The sequence below is a fragment of the Macrobrachium rosenbergii genome, chromosome 31 (assembly GCF_040412425.1).
Source record: "Macrobrachium rosenbergii isolate ZJJX-2024 chromosome 31, ASM4041242v1, whole genome shotgun sequence".
Classification (NCBI taxonomy): Eukaryota; Metazoa; Arthropoda; class Malacostraca; order Decapoda; family Palaemonidae; genus Macrobrachium; species Macrobrachium rosenbergii.
The window spans coordinates 28,645,384-28,655,383 of NC_089771.1; the positions used below are offsets into that span (position 1 = coordinate 28,645,384).

At 35.0% G+C, this 10,000-nt stretch overlaps 1 long non-coding RNA gene across 1 annotated transcript in view; it reads left to right on the forward strand.

Moving 5' to 3' along the window:
• The window catches only part of LOC136855478 (uncharacterized), a 208,332-nt gene extending 201,457 nt beyond the window's left edge, over nt 1–6,875 (forward strand). Inside the window, exon 3 of the long non-coding RNA XR_010858044.1 lies at nt 6,770–6,875. This is a non-coding gene — a long non-coding RNA (uncharacterized lncRNA). The remainder of the gene's footprint in view (nt 1–6,769) is intronic.
• Nucleotides 6,876–10,000: the final 3,125 nt, after the last annotated feature.

Sequence of the window (10,000 nt, forward strand, 5' to 3'; positions counted from 1 at the left end):
GTATGTGTATATATATACACATGTATGCATATGTATATGTGTATATATATATACAGAATTTTACATACATACATATGTATATATATATATATATATAGATATACACATACAATATTAATTTCAATATTATTCTTTATAATGCTTTTATTAGATTTTTCGGGGTCAACCTTACTCTTAAGTACTGAGAATAAACGTGTACATTTGTCTTTGCGCAACCTGGAAAAAGTCTAATATTGCTTAAAATATGAAGTCTAACCTGAACCTTTCATTGTCCACACACGCCTCTAATTTATATCATAAGACGCAGCCACTTTTTGGCAATGTTGCATAACAAAGAAACCTTTATATCAAATCCTCATTATCCTTCGGTTAATATATAATAATTTATGGATGCCATAAAAGAATAAAAATTTGGCATATATTTGAAGTCAAATTATTCATATAACTTTTATATATTTTTATTTTGTTGGATCTCATATATGTTGTTTTTATCTCAGTTTTACCATTTCCATTTTCTAATTAGTTGCGCATCATTCTTGTAATAGTAATTGTAAACTGCTAATTAGGATAATCTGGAAATGCCTGTTGGTGCATTTAGGGGCAACAATTATTTTTAATATAAAGTCTTTAGATACATTAAGAAATATATCGTATGTATTTCATCTTGAAATAAGTAATGAAACAACATCCAAAGGTAAAAATATTGTCGTGGGTGATAAATATTCTTATGTATTTTATCTTGAAGTAAGTAAGAAATCACAATATCCAAAGATGAAAAATCGTAAAGGATAAGAAATATACTGTATGTATTTTATCTTGAAGTAAGAAAAAACAAAGATAAAAAATCGTAAAGGAGAATAAAGAAGACTTTTGAAAAATTCTGGTTGTAAAGAAAGGGAATATTGGCAAATTGCGTTATGGCCCCCTGGGTGGGTAGACCGGACCCACAAGCCGCGGGCACCTGGCTGGAATATTATTTTTTGCCCCTCTTTTATCTCTTGGTTTTTAATTTTACCGTTTTTATACCATTGGTTTTTTGTTTTACCCTTTTTATCCCTTGGTTTTTCATTTTACCTTGGTTTTTGCTCTTTTATCCGTTGGTTTTTATTCACCTTTTTTGTTTTACCGCTTGGTTTTTAATTTGACCTTTTTTATCTCTTGTGTTTTTTATTTCACCTTTTTTATCCCCTTGGTTTTTAATTTTACCTGTTTTATCATTGTTTCTTTAATTTCAGCTTTTTTATCCGGTGGTTTTTAATTTTACCTATTTTATCCCTTTTTCCCCCCCTGTTATCCTTTGGTTTTTAATTATACGTTTTTAATTTTTTTTCCTTTTTTATTTGATGGTTTTTACTTTTACGCTTTTTATCCCTTGGTTTTTAATTTTACCCTTTTTACCCCTTGGTTTTTAAAATTACCGTTTTTATCTCTTGTTTTTTTTAAATTTTAACTTCTTTATCCCTGGGTTTTTAGTTTCACCTTTGGTTTTTAATTTGACACTTTTTATTCCTTGGTTTTTATTTTAACTTTTTTATCCTTTGGTTCTTAATTTTACTTGTTTTTCTCCTTGGTTTCTGTTTTAACTCTTTTATCTGTTGGTTTTTAATTTTACCGTTTTTATTCCTTGTCTTTTATTCTACATTCTTTACCCCCATGGCTTTTAAACGCCCTTCGGTGAAGCTCCAAGATCCTTTTGAATAGCAAATAACAGGATAATTACGTCAGCTTTCGTATATTTCACGTAAGTGGCATGCAATTACTGCAGATTATGTCTTAATTATACACAGTTTCTGAACTTTCAGTCAGTTATACGTAAGTATACATCGTAATTACTGCAGTAACAACTTATTCTTCGAGAATAACGTGAAATTAGTATTATGACAGTAAATAGGCATATCATTATATCGTCTCTTTTTTCAACAAAATGCGCAAATGGATAATTGGTTTTGTGAAGTAAAGGTCGAAAAAAGATTGTGGATATTTAGAAAAAAGAATGTGAAACATTCTGAATCAGGCCACTGAGAAATGGAACAGTATTTCACGAGGGAAAGGAGAGAGTAAATGGAGGATTGGAGATAGCCATAATTTCCATGATTTTTATAATTCATGTTTTTAGGGATCTTCCAATTTCTTTCTCAAGCACTCAAAGCAACATTAAACTTCATTATTATTTTCGCATAGTTCTATTATAAACATAATATTTTGCAGTGAAATGTTTATTTACCCGTATGGTGTTATTGCCGTAAGTGCACCTTAAATGGTGAACTGTGGGCATTACTGAAGGAAATATTTTTAATTGCCTCCCTCCCGCGCCGCTTTTGGCTCTTTGACTTTACTTCCTGTCCTTTCTTTCACTTTCCTGTCTAACCTCTCTGTCTATTACTTCTCAGTGAAACTGTCTTGTTTTCTCCCAGTTTCGCCTTTAGACCCCAGTTTATTTCATGGTTCCTTTTTTTTTCCTGACCAGCCAGTCCAACTCCTTTTCGCTTCCTCAAGTGCTGAATGGCTGAAAGTTCCCCAGTGCATGGCTCTATAGCATAAATTCCATAATTCATTGATTCATAATTTTAAAAATTTTTTAAAAAAATAAGAATTTCTGTTAAAAACTTCCTGTGTATTTTAGCTGTCAAAATTCTGGCGCGTATGATCCTAGGCTGCTCCGACCTTCCCTGACAGAAGTTATTCCGCCCGACTTAATCAGAGTGACAAGAACGCTCGTCTTAGCTCGCGTGTAAATGGCGCCCGTGTCGAACACCTCCGAGAATAAGGCAGTCAAGCACGTACAGCGTTTTAGTGAAGAGCCCCGAAAATCCCCTTTATTAGAGAGAAACCTCCCGATTTTAATCTTCCTGTTGCATGTTGCACCCCGTTACCTCACTCCGAACGAGCAGCAATTTCCTTCCTCCCTCCCCCCCCTCCCACCTTTCAGAAACTCCCGACACATCATCAGTTATGGCGGAGGACCCGCGCCGGAGAATGTATTTCCTTGATGCGTGGGTATTTGCGACGCGAATCGCCCCAAATTATGACTTGCTCGCTAATTGCCTAATTCCGTCATTGACGGCGGAATGCCCTGAAGCAAGGCCCTGGGATTGTCCATCCGGATAAGCTTTTATAAACTCCTCGTGAATATTACAGATACTAATTACCGTGAAAATTAGTAGTTTATTAAGAGTAGGTTATTAGGACTGTCGTGGAAATTTGATGTTAGGCGCCGCGCCGTTAAATTTTTAATCGCGGGCTGTGTACACGAACGGATAAATTAAGCATAAGAAGCCGCATGAAACGTTTATAGGAAGCTGGGAAATATTCCTGTGTTTGGTGGCGGAGGGAAAGAAATACGATCCGTGAACAGAGCAGTCTCAGTGCTGATGCAAATAGCTAATGAAGTAAAGAGATAAGCGTCAGAGATTCGTCACAAAACGATTGATTTGTTCCTTTGTTCTCAACCCGAGATAATTCACATCTCTTTCCCTCCCTCTCGTAATCCGGGGTAATGCCGACGATATTCTTTGTCGACAGCAAACCACCTGTTTCCAGAGGATTATATTATTCTTTATCATTGCACATCAAAAGGAGTTTCTTTGTCCACACCCAGGGGGGAATTAAAATGATGATTGATTGAAAGAAATGACGTAAAAAGAATGAAGCAGGAATCACAAGAATTATAAAAAAAAAAGAGTGATTCAAAGGTCGCATGTCGGAGGTATTAGCCAGAGAGCATCATGTTTTTATTCATTTATTCTTTCTTGTCTCATTTCTACATCATTTCGTTGAATGTTATCTGATTTCATCTCCGTCTTCGAGGGGATATTTAATACTTGCCGTTTGCAGTACTGTATATTTTATTTCCTCATACGGGAAGTTGCTCATGGGAATATACAGGAAACTTCTAGGGAAAAACTACCCTTCCGGTCATAATGCATTGAAAGAAATTTTTCGGTTTAGCAAATCATTAATCAATGAATTAAAAAGTAGCGTATCATTATCGTTGAAGCAAGTAAAAAGATTATGAAAAAAGCAATAGAGCTCAAATTATCACACGGCACAGTACTTTTTCAAAGTAACTTTTAATCTTAACTTCCAGTCTTCTCACTTGTTGGGTTGGGAACTATTTTCTACATTATCGAGAACCTTATGAGAAAAACTTCTAAGTTATTATTAGCAGAGGGCCATAAATTGTCCGCACTGCTGTAAACATTCCAGAGGAGAATTACTGGGAATAGGATTTATTTCCTCTTTGGTTCTTTTGTGCATTCCCCTTCCAATTCCTACGTAGGAAACTGGAATTAGGATGTAAATTCCTTGTCCCCTCTTTGGTTCTTCTGTACCCCCACTCCAATTCCTACTTAGGTGGACTGGAATTCAGGTGTAAATTCCTTTCTGGTTCTTCTGCATTACTATTCCAATTCCTCCTTGGGTAAACTGGAATTGAGAGGTAAATTCTTGTGACATAATCTTATCGACTTCTGTTTGACTGTTGCTTTCCTCCCAGACGAAACAGACTCGCTAATTGTTTTGTATATTTAGTTATTGGGTTGATGTTGAGTGGACATTAGTCACTTGTAGATATATGGATTTAAATGGTTCGTGTCTGTCTACTCAAAGTCGTTAACGACAGTCATGTGCATACATTCTGATTAAACAACTAATAAAAAGTTAAGTACTCTGTGTTGTGCTAGGTACACATATCTTGCTGTTTCGTGTACACACACACACACACATACACACACACACACACACACATACACATATATATATATATATATATATATATATATATATATATATATATATATATCATAATTATTTCAGTAATAAACCTTCCTAAAATGTTTTAGTTTACGATTAGAGAATAATAATAAAAAAATCGTAAATAAATTGGTCACTTTCTTCATGACACGGCAAATTGCAGTACTTTGTATTATTATTATTATTATTATTATTATTATTATTATTATTATTATTATTATTATTATTATTATTATTATTATTAGGAAAAAGACCTTCTTTAATACAGGTTTTGTTAAACGTTTTGTTAAACAAAATGGCAGTTTCAACAGCATTTATTTTATATAGTAATCGCTCACTTCGTCTTAACAATTTGCTTTTTCTTGCGCTGGAGATAGTTTAAGCAATTGACCGATATTCATATCCGGTGGTTTTAGTGATGTGTAGGAGGTTCTCTACACATTCTCTACACATACTAAACCACGGATATGATATCAAAATCTACTGCAACCATTCCAGCTGCGCCGTGTTAAAACAAGAAAGTGGCGTTACTATAAAATAAGAAGGCGTGGTATTGAAACTATAAATAATTGTTGAAAACTGCCATTTTGTTTAACAAAACCTGTATTATTATTATTATTATTGTGTGTGTGTGTATTATTGTTATTATTATTATTATTGTATTGCTTTTTGTTGTTGAATGCATATTCGATTTATTAAAAGAAGAAGAAATAGGAGCTCTGTAGAGAGAAAAAAGTACGTATCTGATCTTTAGTAAAAAAAAAAAGTGCCCATCTGATCCAAACTAGAAGAAATACAAAAAAAAAAAAGAGAAAAAAAAAACTCCTTTCCTCTCAGGCCTCTATTGAGCAACCCGGATCCTAATGATGGCAAATGGCGGTCGAGAACTTTGTTGTCTAGTAAGAGGGGGGGAATCCGGAAATGTTTTTAAGCATTTCCGTCTCACTCCATTTAGGTTGTTTGTTATTTTCAGGGTGTTTTTCTGCCCCTTTGTTTGCTAATGATTTCTTTGTTGTTTGCTTTTAAGTGGCTCGTCTTCCCTTAGGCCTTCATGCCCTTTTGTCTGAAGGAAGGAAACGGGATCTTTATACAATTTTTCTGAAGAAAATGGGATCTTTGTACAAATTTTCTGAAGAAAATGGGATGTTTATACAATTTTTCTAAAGAAAATGAGATCTTTATACAATTTTTCTGAAGAAAATGGGATCTTTATACAAGTTTTCTGAAGAAAACGGGATCTTTATACAATTTTTCTGAAGAAAATGTAATCTTTATACAATTTTCTGAAGAAAACTAGGATCATATAATTTTCTGTAGAGAAAATGGGATCTACTAGTTTGTTATTATTATTATTATTATTATTATTATTATTCTTATTATTATTATTATTATTATTATTATTAGGTGTCCTCTTTTAAAAACATTATGTATTGGATGTGACAGCTGCATCAGTTGCATTCAATTTGTATAGAGGTTTCTCTATCTATTTGATCAATGATTTTTCAGTTTTACTGCATTCATTTATTATTATTATTATTATTATTATTATTATTATTATTATTATTATTATTATTACTTTTTTGTGCAGTTGTACAGTTGCTATATCATTTTGTTCGGGAGACTGAAAAAATTGCAATATAAACAACGGCATCAGACAGCCATTCTTTTAGGGAAGTTTGTTCGAGAGGGTGTGTGTGTGTGTGTGTGTGTGTGTGTGTGTGTATTATTATTAAAACAGCAACAGACATTTCTTCCCATAAGTCCACAACATTGGTTTCACCTCTTTCACTCCCCTTTTGCTCTCCTCATCTACCCTTTACTCTTCTGGCATTATTTTGGCCATCAGCATCAGCGGACAAGAGAGGCATCGCAATTCCGGCACTTAGTTTAGATTAGCTGGAATGAAAGGAAAGCCTTCCCGAAGAGGGTCATTTATTAGTAAAAGCAGGAACTCGTAGAGGCGTTTCACGTTGTTGGCTTACAACGCTTTCATTCATTATTCTCTTTTTGTTCACAGGTAAATTATTAGCAGCTATACGCGTCCGCCTCCTTCAGTCACCTTTATCAGACGTTCAATTTTTCATCGCCATTGTTCCAGGAGTGTTGAAGAGCTTGTATCAGGTATTGTATTTTGCTCGTCTCGGTGCCTTTTTTGGTTATCATAACGCTACGGAATTTTCTCCTTTCTTCTGTTTTCCCCGTGTAATATAATTTTTTTTTTTCGAGGGGCTGTCAAGTTATTCTGTCCTTTTTTCCTCAAACAGTATTATTTTTCTGTTTATTGTATAATTTGCCGTATTTATCCCGTCTCTGCTTTTGTTTATTATCACCATGCTATGACATTTTCTCTATTATTCAGCTTTCGTTTGGTCGTATAATCTTTCTTTCGTTAGGCGGGTCTATCGTATCCCATTCTTTTTATCAATAAAATATTCTTTTTTCTGTTTACCGCGTCCTGTGATCTAGACAACCTCACCGCTTTCACGGCCCCGTCTGTCATTTGTACCAGCGAAATTACATAATGTTACGTTACAGACTGTAATTGACAGGGCGCATGATTTTTCTATCCCCTCAGAATTAAACACATGATTGAGGACCAGTCCATTACTGGCCCAGATTCAACCGGACATTCCATCAGCTTTTAATGGCTTTTACCCTGTCGTCATGCACCGGCTTTGATAAGGTTTCAGGGACAACTGCTGCGGAGTATCTTGTAATAATAACATTAGTAATAACAATAGCAAGGTAAAGTCATATGAGCAGAAGAAAGGGAGAAGAAAGTAAAGTAAAATAAGAGTAAAATTAAAAATTGATGAAATTGAGGACAGGCAGATGAAAAACTAAGCAGGTGTTAAACGTAAAAGAAAACTGGTAAAAAATGCGCCGAAGTTTCTTCGGCGCTGCGCTGTCGAGTTTTCTGTGCAGCCGCTACGGCGTATAATCAAGGCCACCGAAAATAGGCCTGTCTTTCGGTGGTCTCGGTATAATGCTGTATAAGCCACGGCCCATGAAACTTTAACCACGGTCCGGTGGTGGCCTATCCTATATCGTTACCAGAAGCACGATTATGGCTAACTTTAACCATAAATCAAATGAAAACTACTAAGGCTAGAGGACTGCAATTTGCTACGTTTGATGACTGGAGGGTGGGGGATCGACATACCAATTTGCAGCCGTCTAGCCTCAGTAGTTTTTAAGATCTGAGGGCGGACAGAAAAAAGTGCTGACAGAAAAAAGTGCTGACAGGATCAAGTGCGGACGAACAGACAAAGCCGGAACAATAGTTCTCGTTTGCAGAAAACTGAAAGTGGCTGAACTTCTAAATCCTTGCAGATAAAAGGTAAAACGATTGCTGGCCATCAAATGAGAAACTCAAGTATGTTTTGATCGAATTCCTATTGCTCTTCGTACCCTTGAAATCCTGGAATCCTGGAACCCTTTCCACCCCACCCCCTTCACCCTCACTTAAAATGGAGCCCTCGTTAATGGAGTCATCGAAGTGTCAGTATCAAATAGAATTCCTCTGACCTTTTTTTTCTCATGAGGAAAATATCATATACTGGAACTGAAGCTAATAATCTCAGATATCAACCTTGATAAAAAACAATAAAATCCTTCAAGGTTTACAACTGAGAAATATCGGAGCTACGCCTGAATGTAAAAAATTTTTTTCTAGAACTCAGTGTCAAGTTTCAGTTTTAAATCATTTTTTATATATCGATATTCTAGACATGAAACACGTTGCTGTTGAAGTGGTAAAAAATATGATTATTTTAGGTGTTTAATTTTTTCCTGTAAAACTATTAGAGAGATGGTTTTGTCTGTCCAGTCGCACTTTTTTTGTCGCGCTTTTTTTGTCGCCCTCAGATCTTAAAAACTACTGAGGCTAGATGCCTGCAAGTGGTATGTTGATCATCCACCCTCCAATCATTAAACATACCAAATTGCAGCCCTCTAGCCTCAATAGTTTGTTTTATTAAGGTTAGAGATTTAGCCATAATCGTGCTTCTGGCAACGATATAGGATAGGCCACCACCGGGCGGTGGCTGAAAGCTTCATGGGTCGCTACTCATACGGCACTACGCTGTCCCGAGATCACCGCAAGACAGATCTACTTTCGGTGGCCTTGATCATACGCTGTAGCGGCTGTACAGAAAACTCGATTGCGCCGAAGAGCTTCCGGTGCTATTTTTGAAATGTTGCATTGCAAACAACTGCGAAGGTGTCGCGGATAAGAGACACTTCCGGTATGGGTACACGTCATGTCTGTTTGAAAAACTCTTTTGAAAAATTCTCATATTTGAAAGTAGAAGTCTTCCCGAAGTCCTAGAGACAGCAAAGTAGTTTTAACATTAAAAAGGGCTTTGAGCACCAATCTAATTCAGACAGGACAACTCAATATACTGTATATTAGGAGAGCTCTCTTCTCAAACCCGAAAGTAGGTAAGTTATTTCAGAGAGAGAAATGCTCGATTTTCATAAAGAAATGAATTCAAACAGTAATAGAATATCGCAGAATAAAATTAATAAAAGATATGCAAGGAAAATGAGAAAATAAACCAAAACTAAATAAATTGCGTAATGAAAAATATGAAACCGGGAAAATGAAAAACTAAAATTCATTTAAATGAAAAGCAAAAAAATAAAAATATAAATACACACACACACATATATATATATATATATATATATATATATATATATATATATATATACAGTATATAAAATCATATAAATCGTGTGGGGTTAGGCTTTGAAACGTCATTAGCCTCACCGATCCTCACCGAGAACCCTCACTGGTCATTTGCTAACCCCACGGACCGTTCTCAACTAACTTCACTAACCTCTGCCACTAATATCAATCCCCCTTTTCATAACCCCAAATTCTAGAATAATATATGTTATTCTTACTGATTGCCTTTTAATTATGACTTAAAAACTTTCATGAACGCACAATAGGCCTAACGTAATCATAGGAGGCCTACGAATTGAATGTACAATTAGCTTTTGTTCTCGTGCATAGTTGTTCCCATTCAATCCTAATATTATATTCATTACTGTATCACCAAATCCGCCAGAACGTTTGATTATAATTGAAATAAAAGCTTCCATTTTACTTAACGAAAGAGATATAAAATCCAATAAAAAAGAGTATGTCAAAGCTTTCAACAATAAACAAAGAATTTTTGTAAGATTGGTATCAATGTATTTTACATAAATGTTTGTGATTGTTCATTGTAATCTATTG